This window comes from Taeniopygia guttata, chromosome 8, assembly GCF_048771995.1.
Source record: "Taeniopygia guttata chromosome 8, bTaeGut7.mat, whole genome shotgun sequence".
Classification (NCBI taxonomy): domain Eukaryota; kingdom Metazoa; phylum Chordata; class Aves; order Passeriformes; family Estrildidae; genus Taeniopygia; species Taeniopygia guttata.
The window spans coordinates 22,767,158-22,782,605 of NC_133033.1; positions in this window are offsets into that span (position 1 = coordinate 22,767,158).

The window sequence follows — 15,448 nt, forward strand, 5'->3', positions numbered from 1 at the left end:
CTCTTTATTACCTTAAATTAAATAGGAAAAAAGGAAAGAATTCATCCGCTCAATAGACTCAAAGTGCAAAGGGAGTAATACCAGAGGGTGGAAGAGGTGATCAGGGAAAATTAGACAAAATCCCTAATTTTAGAATGTTTTAAATTATGGGAGCTTCATCTTCAATATAATATTTTATGTGAAGCACTAGATAATATGGTATTTTAATATTAAAAGTACCATGTAATTTGGAATAATATCAATAAAATAAAATGCACACAACATATGTGTGTCCCTGAAACAGTTGTGTCTGACAGCACACGATTTAAATCTTGGCTGTCCGTGGAGCATTCTAAGCAGCAAGCAGGAAAAATGTAAATGAGATAATTAGTCTGAAGATGAGACGATTGGTGCAGACGTACATCTATGCATGAAGATTCTGGGGATAAGGAAAAGGCCAAGTACTTTTCCTTAAGCCTCTGAGAGCTGTGCTACAGATTTCCTAAGAAGGAAGATTTCAGAACAACTGCTTCATCACAAGCCAATTAAAATTTGAATTATACTGTCTTAAGTTTTGAAAAGCTGTCAAATCTACAGATAATTCATCAGACCTTAATGCTGCAATGCATGCCCAGTCTAATTTTATGTCTGCATGAAATAACACCCACCACAATGTGCTGTGGGATAAAAACACAGCACATGCATAATGAAATACATTTAACACAGCCAAATTTTATCTTTAAATCTAGTTTTATCTAATGTGCTTAGACACAGCCTATTCTTCATGTGTGCTTATACATGCACTGTTAAGTGGATTGATTTGTCCTGTAAAAGTAATAAATTGAAACCACAGCAACAAGGAGATATTAAGAGCTCCTTGTGGAAGAATGGGACAATTATTACTATTAACATGGGGTTTGCACTTCTCCTAAGAGCTTCAAATCAACTTAATTATGTTTCCACTGATTTTGGGTAGGGTGCAGCCTTTGGCAGCCATCCTAGGCTTGTGCTAGAGATCTTGTAGGGCACATACATCCCCACTGCTAGAGGTCTGCAGAGACAGCACAAATTATTGGGATTCTACAAAATTAAAATTTAGTTTTGCTCCACAAACTATTCTTTACCTCAAACCCACACTTTAGGGCAGTGTTTGCCATAAAATGAGGAAGCTTTCCTTTTTCCAAGTCTTTTACCAGTATTCAGAACACTCCATGAAAGCCTGTGTCCCACTGTGCCTCAAGATCAGTGAGAGATTAGCACTTTTTGAGTTTAAAGGTTTTTGGTTTTCCCTGTTGTTGATCCTCAGCAAGAGAGATTTAAGAGTTTCTTTGAATGATATTCACTGCAATATATACACATCTTCAGAGGCTGGCCACAATCTGCTTCCTTATCTTGATACACCTATTTTGTACATTTTAAATATTAGTCCAAAATTTCAGCTGGCATCAACAAATATAATACATAATAATTGACAGAAGGAACTATGTGCTTGTGCAATTCGTATTTTTGTTGAATTATTGTAAATACAGAGATTACAGAGTGAGTAGAGTACAGAAGAATAATATGAAGAGTATAAATGGCACCACTGATCTTTCAAAGAGTGAAAAAGAAAATAAGAGAGACAAGATTGTGAGGGCAGAGCTCGACCATTACAAATGTTAGAGAAGCCACCATAAACTCACACAATGGCCCACAGAAAATGCTGCAGGGCCCCAGGTAAGAGAGAGGTGCAGGAAATAGGTCAGGAAGCAGCAGATCATTGTTCCATTGGGACTGCCCCTTACCCAGGACTGCTTCATTTCCTACAGCAGTGTAGTGCGCTCTCAGGAATACATCATTGCCTTCTGCAGGTGCCTCTGGAAAGGCATGGCAGAATTGCTTTGCAAGAAATATTGAAAATTAGTTTAAATTATTTTAGATCAAATGGTGTCAGTTTATATATATAGTTCCTCTATAAGACAAATTAAAACTACTGCACTGGTAGGCTGTCATTATAGGTATGCCACCTTTTTGTCATAATTTGGAATTTGAAATACAGTCACAAAATAAGAATAAGGCCTAAGAAAAAATATGAATCCGAAAAATTAGAAACACTGAGTTAGACACTTGCAGAGTTTTCAGAATTGCCTGATCACAGTAAGATGAAGATTGTGTAGGTCATCACTGCTCCTAGTTGTGAAAAATGACAGGGATTTGAACAGTCAGTTCTACTGCAGCAAAGCTCCGGTCAAACAAGGAAACTTCACTGAGGAACTTGCCCCATTTAATTAAACAAAAGGTTGTTTTTCAAGTTCTTGGAAACCATCAGTGCCCACTGTTCTTATTCTTGGGAAGGTTTAGTCAGCAATATTCAGCAGCACCAGCTATGGCCCCAAATGCCCCCTATCTTAGTTCAGTCTTTCTAATCACAGATGTATTTCTGCAATATTCTTTGGTTCAGAAAGCATCACAAAGCCAAGATTGGGGGAATTATTTCTTCTCATTTTTCTCTTATTTTTTCCTATCCCTCATCAAGTGCTTCTCCCCATCACTGGCAATTTCCATTTGCTTATAATTTCCTATTCCCTTTCTCTGCTTTCTTTCTCAAGGGATACTGGTCCTTCTACTCAATTGGAGACTGCTCACTCGAAAAGTGAGGTCTGAGATGGGAGAAGAATATAAGTCAGAATGATTCTTGTTAATTTTGGCTTTCCTCAAAATAAATGTGTGGAGAACTCTGACAGTTGGTAAGGTTGCAGAAATTTAGTTCTGGGTTCAAACTTTTTTTCTTACTTTCATAGGTACTGCATGTTTGTATTTAAGGCATTGGTAAAATTGCACTGAGTTAGCACCACCTGAATACCTGGCTAGTCAAAATGTCCGTGTTCCTCATAATTAATGAAAATGGATAAGGAATATGAATTCGGTGAACAGTCTGTGATTTTAAGCTATTTTAACCTGGCACATCTGAGAGCTGATGAAGCCTCCTTGCTTCCTCCAGGCCCAGATTTCATCATGATATATGTATTTTGCCTGTGTGGAAAACAGATTAGTTGCACAATGATCCCATTCTTTCTGGTGCCTACTTTGTACATGGCTCATGTTCCCTTTGCACAGAGGTTAACAGCTATGCTGAATAAAATGAAGCACATAATGAGGAATTTCCTGATTTGAATTTATGTTACAGTGCAACTCTGTGTTCCAAAGCCTGCCTTCAGCTGCAGTCCCCATGCTCTGAGGGTGTCGTTTTGATCTAGGTTGTTCTTAGACAACAAGATATTGATAACTTTAACATTCCTACTAGAATAATGCAACATAATATTCCCATTCCAATTGCCAAGTCTGAGTTTCTGAATTCTGCAGGTCTGGATCAAACCTCTCGACTCCACGCTAATCTAAACACTGAGCTGTAGCTGTTCAGCTTGGAAAAGGTTCTACTTATATTGCAAGTACTCTGCAGGCCTTTTTCCACTGCAGATCTACAATTACAATGAGGTCTCATGTCTGATTAAGGAATGCATTTCACTCAATACTGAGAGCCTGGGGGTGAACAGCATAGAAAATCTATTGTGAATGCAAAGAAATGACCATATTACTTTTTCATCTTGCTACAGGCAAGAGTTCCTTCAATGCTGCTGAAAAGTTTTAATGATACTACAATATATGTCAGAGAATTTTGAAAAAATATAATGATATATATGGTAAGAACCCAGTATTTGCCTGGTAAAATAACAGACAAACATGTTTAAATAATTTATGATACTGAATATACAGACTGTCTGAAAGCCCTTTTATCATTTCCCACTGCCAAAAAGGAATGCTACCTTTACACAGTGCAGAGAAAATATTAATGCTGTTAACTCCTTATGGGAGATAGAGAGGATTCTGGAAATCCTAATGACAATGAAACCCTACAAAATCATCGGGGATATGAAAATCAACACAGCAAATTGACCAGCAGACATGCACGAGAACAGAAAAGAGCAGCAGCTGTTCGGAAAGAAACTTCCAGCTGTAATTTCCATGAGTAGATCAGGCATAGATCTTAAGCTTCAACTGACAGGAGCCTGTCCACGCAGTGTCTCCGGGAAGCACCCAGAGGAAAGGGTGGTGGGAAATAGGAAAGGCCTTAAGGGCCTTTTCAGCTTTGCAAAATCCAGTTTTGTCCTGCTCACTGCAGCTCGGCAGTGAGCGCTCTGGAGGGGCTCAGCCACGGGTCAGACGGACGCAGAGCAGGGTGAGGCGGGGATGGGCTGGCGAGGCATGTGGGGACGGGCTGGCGAGGCGCACGGGGACTGCGCCATCGAGGAGGTGGCTGGGAGGAGGGACACGGGAGCGGCGACATGGCTCTGGCAGGCAGCCCATGCCTGCTTGCTTTGGGCAAAGTTTAGAACATAAAAGGGCTCTGTTTGCTGCAATAAACCATCTTCCTCGGAACAAGCAAGGGGAGTCTTTGTGCCCCATTGCTATGAAGGGCCATACCAGCATTAGCCCATCTGGTGCCATACCCAGCAGAAGCAGGGAATGCGCAAAAACCACTCAGTGTGATGTCACTGGATGGGCTTCACATTCTTTGAGTCAAGTGTGGTTAAAGCACATACAAAAAGTTATATTCCAGATAACAGCAATAATGAAATTGCTGAGCAACCACAGTTTGGATCAGACTCATGTAAATATTTTCAGAAATAAAATAACCAATTAATTAATTGTAAATATATCACTTAGCATCAAATAGCATGGACTCAATAGACAAGTATAATTCTAATCTTGAGGAGTTCACCAATCCAATAGGCATGAGAGTGGTGCTGAAACTTATGTTTGCACCTTTTAATTCTGCTTAATCATAGCATACACTTTACAATTAGTGAACTGGTTAAAATTCTTTATAATTAATATGTCACTGTATGCATAGACAAACTCAAACCAGGCAATTTTAAGACCAATTACTGTACCCTGTAAGATACTTAATGATAACAATTTTTAGTAGTTTTTTTAAATATAAAAAGATATTAAATACCTTGTACAGTTGGTCTTTGTATTTCAGGCACTCATAACATAAATGCAGTACCTCCCGATTTCTCACTTAAGATTGAACAAACAAAAATATATGTACCACTTAATCCTGGGGGTAGGTGCCTCCCACAGACTTAGAAAATAAAACCAAAATAAGCATTTTTTTACAACTTTTTAAATACTTCTGAGAGAAAGAGTTACCAAATGGATGGGAACAAAATCGCAGGATTTCTTCTTGATGGATCAAGACCAACATGACTCGAGTTGTGTTGTATAACATAAATATCTATATAAATATATGTGCACACTAAGTGCATTCATATCAATTAGAAAAGAGCAATCAGCAAAGACTGTTTCTCCTCCTGTGGCTCTGCTCCCCTGAAGAGAAACAGCTGCGTGGCATCCCAGCAGCAGGAAGGAAGCTCAGAGCCCATTTCAATGCTATTTAATTCCTGTTTCCTCAGTTTAGATGCAAAAGCTCCCATCCCATCCCACCTCATTGTGAAAATGCATCTCTCAAGCATATGCACCAAGCGTTTGCGCTCAGCAGCAATGAAAGAGATGAGACAGCACATGCTGAGAGAGGCAAAGTCTGTCAGAGCTTCATAAAGGACACGGAACCTGCCAACACTGCCTAACCTCCCCTGCACTTCATGTTAGGCTTAACTTCAGGAATGACTGGAAATTGCTTTCTCACATATGTGGAAGATACAAAAAGTCAACACAAAACCTCTGGCATGATTTTCATGTGCAGGACTCACTTTATCTTTTACTTTTCCTCTTAACAATATTTTCCTCCATGGAATTCAGCAGTTTGAATGACACAAACTGACTTTCTGCAGACTAAGTCATACCAGATATTTTTTTTCTATAAGTTTTCCAGTTTTCTCTTTAATCACAGCAAGCACACTGTATAATTGGGGGTTTTTTAAATGGCATAAATCTCCATCTTTTTTTTAATAAAAATGCTTTCCCTCTCTTTTGTCCCACTGCCTATTTCCCTGCCTCTTTTTAAACCTTAGAGTGTAATCTGCTGCCTGTTACAGGAGGTGAGTTTCTTTACATGCCTGTTTGTTCAGTGGCCAACCCCCAGTGCTGGGCAGCTTTCCAGCAGGAAAATCTGGACTTCAGAGTCTGACTTTTAAGTACTCTGCAGTCAGTGTGAAAGTTTCCATTGATTTCAATGGCATTTGCAGCAGGGCCTTGGCCCTCAGTGTGACCTTATTTTCTGCGTAGAACATCAATTGCTGACAACATTGGCAAAGGTAATCAGTTTTATTCCAGCTATAGATTTTATTGTCTAGTGTAGCCCTACAGATCTGTGAGAAGAATATTCTAAGCCCTACAGTATTATAAACCTGACCTTACAAACTTAAAATTAATGCAGCAAAATCTTCAAAACCACACCCACCCACAATATTCCCATCAATATTTTAGAGGTAGTTTATAGGATTATGTACAGCTAGAGATTTGAAGATTGGTACACTCCTCCAAACAATGCTGTCTAGTAAGTCAAGGGGTATCTTCCATGAAATAGAGTTTTCATTAGGTGGGGACCTGGCCATTGCATTGGTTATGGTGTAAGAAGAGGTTTCTTGGCATGCAGTTACAGAAATGGATGTATAATCCCACCAAACTATTTTGTTAGCTGATAGACAGGATTTCCTACGTGAGCAGCATTGAAATGGTGTGCTAACACACCATGCAATCAGGGAGCAAGGTCCAGCACCAGCTCTACCACTTGTGGTCTCATTCAAACAGCTCAGACTCGGGAGTTGCACTTCTGTTCAGTGTAAAAGCTTTCTCTCTGTGATGTGAAAGCCTGACCTTTGTGCCCCGAACAGCTGGTGGTTCAGAGCCAGATATAGCATTTATTCAACTTGAGCTGTCAGATAGAAAGGGCAAATGTACCAGCAGGTAAGTGAATTAAGCACTGTTCAGTAGTTAATAATATCTAATTATTCATGACACATCTATCATATGCTGTTAAGAGGACATTAAAAATGCTAATGCCTGGGCATTCTATTCAGTAACACATCTGCTAAGAAACACAGAGTGTGTGTGTGTTTCAGGTACTGCTGATTACTTTCTGGCTTTCTTCTCCTCACAGAAAATATATTTCATAATTTTATTTACTTTCAAGTGAGCTGCAGCTTCCATACAATAAAAGCAAAATAAACAGAGCTTGAAAAATCCCTGGTTGCTGCAAAGGGCAGTGTAACAATATGCTGTAATGCCTGCTGTTCATAATCCAGTCAGACCTACACAGCACAGCTCTGTATCTTTGCAGCACAGAACAGAGCAGGTGTTTTCCTTTGGTGTTATTTATGGCTATTGAATTTGCATTTTGGATACTACACCAGGGCTTTGCTAGTTTCCTATAAAGCAAACAGTCGTGAACTCTATTACCATAAATGAGATGAACGTTTGACCCAGCTCTCTATCAAGTCAAGCAGTAGGAGAATGACGATATACCAAAGATTTGCAGAATTCAGTATGGAATGTCTAGCTTACCCTAAAAATAGCTTAAAATATCCCCAATATAATCAGGTCCTTAATTTCTAGAAATGAACAAGTTTAAATAACTTCTGCTGATCCTTACACTTCAGTGGGAGCAAAAGCATTTTCAAAGCGATGCTATCTTGCTCTGAAGTAAAAACGTAAATATTTCTATTGAGTCTACTTCTGGCATCCTTAATGAAAGGACTAAAATTTCTGAAGATAGCTGAACTAGTGCCAGTCTATATAGCTACTCTTTCACAGCTACAGATGGAGTTTATGTTCATCACTCTTGTCATTTTTACTGTTATTGGCACTAATGTAAATATATTTTATAAACATCTTCTGTGTAAGAATTGTTTTGGTAGTTCTAATAGTATTGATATTTGCTTGTCAAGTATAATATGCCCTCATCAGGCACAGAAAAAAAATCATCTCTTCCTCCTGGCAGCTTAAGTGCCAAACCCAATCAATTTAACCACTTGACGCTTTGCTAAATTGCACGATGCTCACCACTGAAGAACCCAAGCACATGCTAATTGACTTGAACTTCAGGGGGAAGAGAGAGGTCTAATTGCTCTCATTTCAGCACTGCCACATCCCTGGTCATTAGCAGAGAGGACCCAGATAAGTGGCCAGTGATTCACATTGCCCACATCACTGGTGGCACCCTGGGAGATAAGCGAGATCATCCACTCTCCAACAGATCTTCCCCAAGAGCCTTCCAGGGTGCAGCTCCAAGGACACAGCTCCTCTGAGGAGTCTGGAACAGTCAGAGCATCTGTTTGTCAAACTAAAGTTTCTGTCATGGGGACAGTTCTGTGTACACTGTCACCACGACCGTTCTTGTAAATATTCTAAATGTGTCTGGATAAGGTCCCAGAAACACGAGCCTGAGCTCAAAGCTGACCCTGCTTTGAGCAAGGGCTTGGACAAGAGACTTCCAATTGTCCTTTCTGACCTGAATGATCTGCTGACTTTTCAGTATTGGAGAGTAATAAGAAAACATTAAAAATATAATTCCTGAAAAAATAGAAAAAGCGTGTATAAACTGATTCTTCCATTTATTTTAAATTTAGATAATATCTCAGGGAATGAAACTAACAGGGATCCTATAAAAATTACTGTCTTTTATTTATTCAACCTTTTCTTATAACTTTCCTTTTCTAAGTAATATCTAATTGATATCCAACATTATTTGCTAAAGTCAAGCTATAATTCTGAACCATCCTGATATTAAACCCTTTGCAAGAAGAATGACTCTGAATACAGTAATTACGTACTATGGGATACAGGAGTCCTCAGTTCCTGCACACACAATTTAATATTAACAAAAATTACATGCCTAGATTAAGAGAGAGATAGCTATCATCTCAGCATTTTATTAAATTATTTTATCTAAAAAGAAATCTCTGGAGTATTTGTGACCATAATTTTCCCCAAAGAATTACTTTAGTTAAAAGGAGTTCAAAATGCACTATAAAGTTATGACCCTACAAGTCCTGAGATGTTATTCTGGTAGCAGACCTGTATTCTTCTGAGTTTATTTACACGGACTACAAAAATGGAGAACGAGATTTCCTTCAAAATGTTGTAATTCAGTTTTAGAGCTGTTTGACCTGAGTAAGTGTGTCCTGAAATGGTCTGTGTAAACTTGATTTTTTTCTACATGCAAAATACAGAGAGGAAAAAATGTGGGGAAAGATCATGTGGTGTGAAAACAAAAAACCCCACAGAACTAAAAGCTGAAGTTGCCTCAAAGAATGAGGTAATGAGTATGAAAAAAAAATCCCAAGGACAACAATCCACAAATCCAACACAGAATCTCCATATTTGGCAAGTAGGAGGCAATGGGGAAAAACCCCCAGCCAACCGAACTTTGGTGGTGTGCATGGTAGGAAAACCTATTTAAAGGGAAGTCATTCAGGCCCACAAGTAATTTGGAGCCAGCTCAGCTGTGCTTGTAAGATCTAATGTACTCCACTGCATTGGGAGTCATTTCCATTCATCATAAGCCATCCTTTAGCTGCCACAGGGCAAAGGCTTCCTCTGTCCTTGTGCTGTCCATCAGGCTGAGGGCTCTGGCCAGACCCCCAGCGAGCCAGCAAGAATCACTTGGCAAGTTCATGACTGTCATTTCACACCCTCTCCTCCTGCCCTGACCACCAGCTCAGCACTGACAGGGAGAGCTCTCCCCGATGAGCTCAGACTGTCCTTTGAGCTGTCTGTTGTCAAAATACAACACAGACCGAGATGATTTTCAAACCCATCATCTGGGAAAAAGCTCTTAAAATGCTCTGAGCTGTTCAGTGATTTCCATGCAGGCACAGATGCAGCCACAGTGTGAATAGCAGGAATGGAGGCAGAGGAGAAGGAGCTGGTGCAGAGCTGTGCAGGTACACGGTGTGATGGGGAACAGATGTGCCCACCTGGGAGAGAGGGAGAGGAGCTTGGTTTTGGCCTCTGTGAAACCCTCCCTGAGCAGATCTGCCCCTTAACTCACAGGAAAATATAGCTTATACTGACCCTGTGCTTCAAAGGTAATTTCAGATAAATTCACTTTTGTGTGGTTATAATAAACTAAACCAGACGACTCTCCCACCTGCAGTGTTCTAAAATTGATTACCAGCTTTTTCCTTTTACTGCTGAGTCATGCAAGTCATAAGCAATTCCAAAATACAAGAAGAAAAAATCACAAGTAAAAGCCAAAATAAGAAGACTAAAAACTAATGAAAATGCTCCCTGAAAATGGAATAAACCCTCACATGTTAAATTGTACCTCTGAAATATTAATACGTAATTTCTTACCGTTCACATTGTGAGGCCTGCTTTCTCTTTTTGAGAAGTCTAATTTTCTCAGCTCTACTAGATTCACTCAAGCAAATTCACAATTTACAAAGCCTGAAGTTGTTTGATTAAAATTTCCTCACACTTTGCATGCATGTTTGTACAGAGCATTAATTTCTCTTATATACTCTATTAATAGGATCTTTTTGTAAGGCCACGGTACTGGACACCACACGGGCAAATAGTAAGAACCAATCATTGCTGTCATTCTATTTAATTAAATAGTACTAATTGTAAGACACATCAAAATATTTGTTGTATGTCTAATAGAACTGGCTCCATAATAAATCAGTGGTAGAGAAGCCAGCTGAATATTGAAAACTTGATTGTTAGCTGAGGAATTCATTCCTATAGGATACCAAAACTCCATTGTTCTCAATATGAATAATTTTTGCTCATTTATTTTAGTCTCTGTGATAACTTTGAACAGCAATGCCATGAACTTCCTCAGGCCAGAGAAAAAGCAGGAACACAAACTCTTCAGAGCTTTTGACACTTGCCTATTACATTATTCTCACCTCAACTTCCTCTTTATTCAGAATTTCAAATTCTTGAGAACTTTCTGATCTGGCGGAGAGGACAAAGGGAAGAAAAGCACCCCTTCTCCCCCAGGCCAAAGGCTGACCTTCAAGGAGAAGGGCAGCTTTTGTGGCTGCAGCCAGAAAGGCTCTGGTACCTCAGCACACACAGGATTCACACAGCTGCAAGAGCCCCCAGCAGTGTGCCAAGGCCACAACACAAGCCTTAGGACTTCTCAGTATATTTCAAAACTAAAAAGTAAATGCTTCTTTTGTTGTGATATACAAATGATTGGTTTTGTACCAAAAAAAAAAAAAAAAAAAAAAAAGGCAAAAATACCACTAAATGAAAACAAACAAACGAACAGAACAAAACTGACTGCTGTTTTCTGATAATGTATTGTTAGTGAGATTGTCTGGTTAATGGCTTGAAAAAAAAAAAAGTTCCAGTGCTCCATTTGATGCTTCATGAAATGAAGCAACTTTGTCATACTTCACTGCATTCAGACCTAACAACATGTCAAATTTTTCTGAAATAAACTCTGGGTCATTGACTGAGAAAATTTCCTCTGGCAAACCATATGCAGTGAAAAATTCCCTTATGATTCAATTTGTTTGTTTCAAAGTAGTGTATCTGTAGTGCCACTACTCCAGATGCTGTGAAGCTGCCCATCTTTGAAAGGCAAAAAGCAAGGTAAAATAGCAGTACTAAACACCACTGAGAATAACGTTTAACACCAAGAATAACTTTTAACCTTTATCATCTGGAGTGAGTGCCCACTGAAATTTTATCTCCCATGTCCCACTTGGTGACTGAATTCCTGAACTGCTAAATCAGTGTATGTCCTTCTCTGGAAGTGGTGATAATATTTCATAGGAAACAACAACATTTCCCTTTCTCCTCCTTTACAGCCAATAGCATTACCTGTTGAACCCCTAGGGGGGTTGTGTGTCTGCGTTCTATTTCATTCCTTATGGCCTTTCTTAGCAGGACATCAAGAAAAACATTTCTAAATAAACACCTAGGCACTCACAAGTTATTATATGTTTTATGGGATTTAGTACTGATAGAAGAGATTCAATGTCCTCCAGCAGTGGTTTGTAATTGTGAATAAATTTTGAGGAAATCTAAGTTCAGGACATATATAGTTTAGTTTAAAGTTATTTAAATGTATGTCAGTTCTCATGAATTCTCAGTTATCATCTTTGAATCTTTTCTAATCTCATGCTTAGACAATAAATTTACTTTAAGGTAAATTATCATGAAGCAAAGTACTTTGCAAATATAGGGTAACTTATACATGTAAGTATCATTTTCAGGGCACTTGATCTCCTGAGAGCCTAATTTTCTTTTCAGGCAAGCAGGATTTGGGCATTTAAGTTCTCAGGCTAGAAACCTGAGACATCAATTTCTAAATCCTTGATTTTAGATTCACTAAGAGATATGTGTGCTTTAGATTCACTAAGAGAGATGTGAGAGATCACTTGGTGTGCAAGGCAGAGCTTGGATCCTCTGCAGTCCTGTATCTTTCACCTTCCACCTTTGGGTGCTATAGGAACATACTTGTCTGAAAACACACACACACAAATATCCCAAAATTAAAGGTAGTAGATTTACTCCTGGAGATTCCGTTCCACTTTGCATAAACATTCACTGGCAAAAGAATGAAAGTCCAGTTTCCCCTTGCTCACAGAAGCAATTTAACCACTGTAGTTTGTATTTTAGTCTCTGTGATAACTTGGGTTTTACCTTGGCAAAAAGATTTCACCCAACCCATAAAATTTCCTATAGCTCAACAATTGAAGGAGTTTAACTACATACAGCTCAGCCAGATCACCCTAAAGTAGGCAATTGACCAATACATGTTTTACTTCATGTTTCAGTTGTAATCTCTATAAGATGTTATTATAATTATGCACCTAAGACTCTCTGAACTTCACTGAAGTAATCGGAAAAGTACTTTGGAGAAAATGTGGATGTATAAATTAACTTTTCTAATGGAAGATGTTTAAAAGTGGTTCTATTTTCCCACTATTGGGCTGTAATACCTCCAGGAATTAGAAGAATGATCAGAGGAAGTGTTTAAGGTTGGATTTTTTACATTTAAAATATTCTGTGCTATACAAAGAAATAATATTTCAAAGAAATAAACCACAGGTTTGAAACTTATCTTTCGCTAGTCTTTCTATAAGATTTCTTTGGTTTGTGTCCTTTCTGTGAAGCTTTTGGTGTTTCCTCATTGTGTGGATACTAAAAAGCAAACATCAAACACTTCCCATTATTTAAGAATTTCATTATGGAACATAGATAGAGCTTCTCAGAACTCCCACCAATATAATTAGTAGAAAACTGGGATCTAAGAAGCTGCCACATCCACTCTTGCAAATGCCTTTTCCTTTTACTGGGAAGTATTTGGTGATATTTCACTGATAATTCAAGAAAATACTGGCTGACTCAAGGACTGGGAAGGGGGAAAGCAAAGGCTTTGCATTTGGTCCATCAGTGATTAGAAGATCCAAAGGGACCAGAATTAAATACTTGCTCAGCAGCCTCCATCAAGAGATGCTGAATGTGTTGCTGCTTATCAATGTATCATATAAAAATTCCACCATTTAATGCTGTGCTTGGTCATTAAAAGTAAATCTGTAAAATTCTAAGAGTAAAGCTTACAAAGACAAGCAGCAAACTGTGCTGAGCAGTGGTGTTGCTTTATCACCTTACAGCTGCTGGGTAATGGGATTTTTCCAGCTGGCCCTGTCAGAGCCCCTACAACTGCTTTGTTTGGAGGGATCTCTCTGGGAAATGCTCTGAGGATCAGTACATATTTCCCTCCCTTCTGTTGACATATTTATCTTGCAGACCCAAACAGTGTCTCAGTCCAGTCCTATTCTGCCTCATATCCATTGCATAGACAACTACTGCAATACAGAACCAGGAATCAGATTAATTCTGCTTTTCCAAGTAGCTCTTAACAGCAGCTTTGCTGTCTAATCCAACAGTGAGCTGCACTCTTTATAGAAGTTCTGGGCTCCATTCTGTAAATCATTATTTTTAATTGCTCAGGTACTCCACAATGGCCTTTACTGCAATCTTCAGCTTTACTGATTGCTTTGTTCTGTTCATTGTATCTTCATGTCAAGACTGCAATATGCTTGGCTCCCTCAGGAACAAACCAAACAAATTTATTTTTTAGGCATAAGAACATTTAACTTCTCTGGTTTTAACATGGATAACTGCTCCCTTCCTTTATGTCTTAGCAAACCAGCTGGGAAGGTGACCTCAGTAGATATGGCAGAACTTGCTTTTGCTCTGCTTAACAAATCCATGTTTTCATGAATAAAAAGGAGGCCTTTAACACACACTTAGCAGGCTGCAGCTGCTGAAGCATCTGTGTGCACCTTGTCTTTCCATTCTCACTAGTAGAATCCTTCCTGCTGTACAGTAACCAAGAACTGGAATTGCCTTCGTTAACTCCAAAATATAATTCCTTTTCACAGTTAAGCAGTTTAGTTGGATGTAAGAGCACCAAATTTTGAACTGAACAAAGTGCACAGTCACAGGTTCCTATTTTCTCCATGTGCCTTGGGATCCTTGCCTAGCTGATTACTATAGTCAGCTTTTTAGAAAAATGTAGCCCTATTTCCACTAAAATCTGGCTTTCCTCCTTGTGAACTACAGCTTTCCCATTGAAGTTGGCAGAAATTCAAGACAAAGAGGACTCCAGCACTGCTTGCAGCATCAAGCTCTGTACAAGGACTTGGCTTTTTAAAACCCAATTTTATGTTTCATCATAAACGGTCAGTGTTCTTATGTTGACATACTGCTGTCTTCATCTTGGGTGTGTAATGGGACCCTAACTATTGCTAGATTCTATGAACTAAATTTAAAATAGCAAAATTTTCATTGACACAGCTTATCAAAGGCTGCTTGCTGAATTTTTCTAAGGTGCACTGAGACTTCTGAGGGAGTGAGGGTGCTGTTTCAGCTCCCTTTTTATCAGGGTTGTTTGTATGTTGAATAATTGTTTAGCTGCAGTCCAACATCTCAACAGGTTTGCACCAACAAGTCTACTGGGCACTGACTTCTCTATTCAATCTATCTATCTATTCTCTATTCAATCTATCCAGTATTGATACCATGTTTCCCAAAGTAAAATTTCATTCCTTCAGGAGAACAGAAACTTTCCACTATTTCTACATGCAAAGTTTTATCTGCTAAGTTAGATGAAATGAAGCAGATTCCAAAAGCTGTTCCCTGGAAATGCTGCATTATCTGCCAGCATATCTGCCCAAAAATATTTTATATAGGTAGTTGAAAGACTCAGTTCAATGGTTTAGACCTACTCTGTTAACTTGCACTTTCATACTGTTCTCTCAGGGCACTTTGTGCCAGTTTCACTCATTTTTTAAATTAAAATCCCCACTATATGATAAGAGTTTTATTGGTTTGGTGCAAATATATCTTAAAACGTTCAGCCTCATTGCGTATGATAAAGTTATTATTACTACAAAGAACCATATTTATGCTTAATTTGGCAGCAGTTTAAAAATCAGAGGAGACTCTTGCTTATCTCAGTCAAAACATGAGTGGATGGGGCAGGTTAAAATACCTG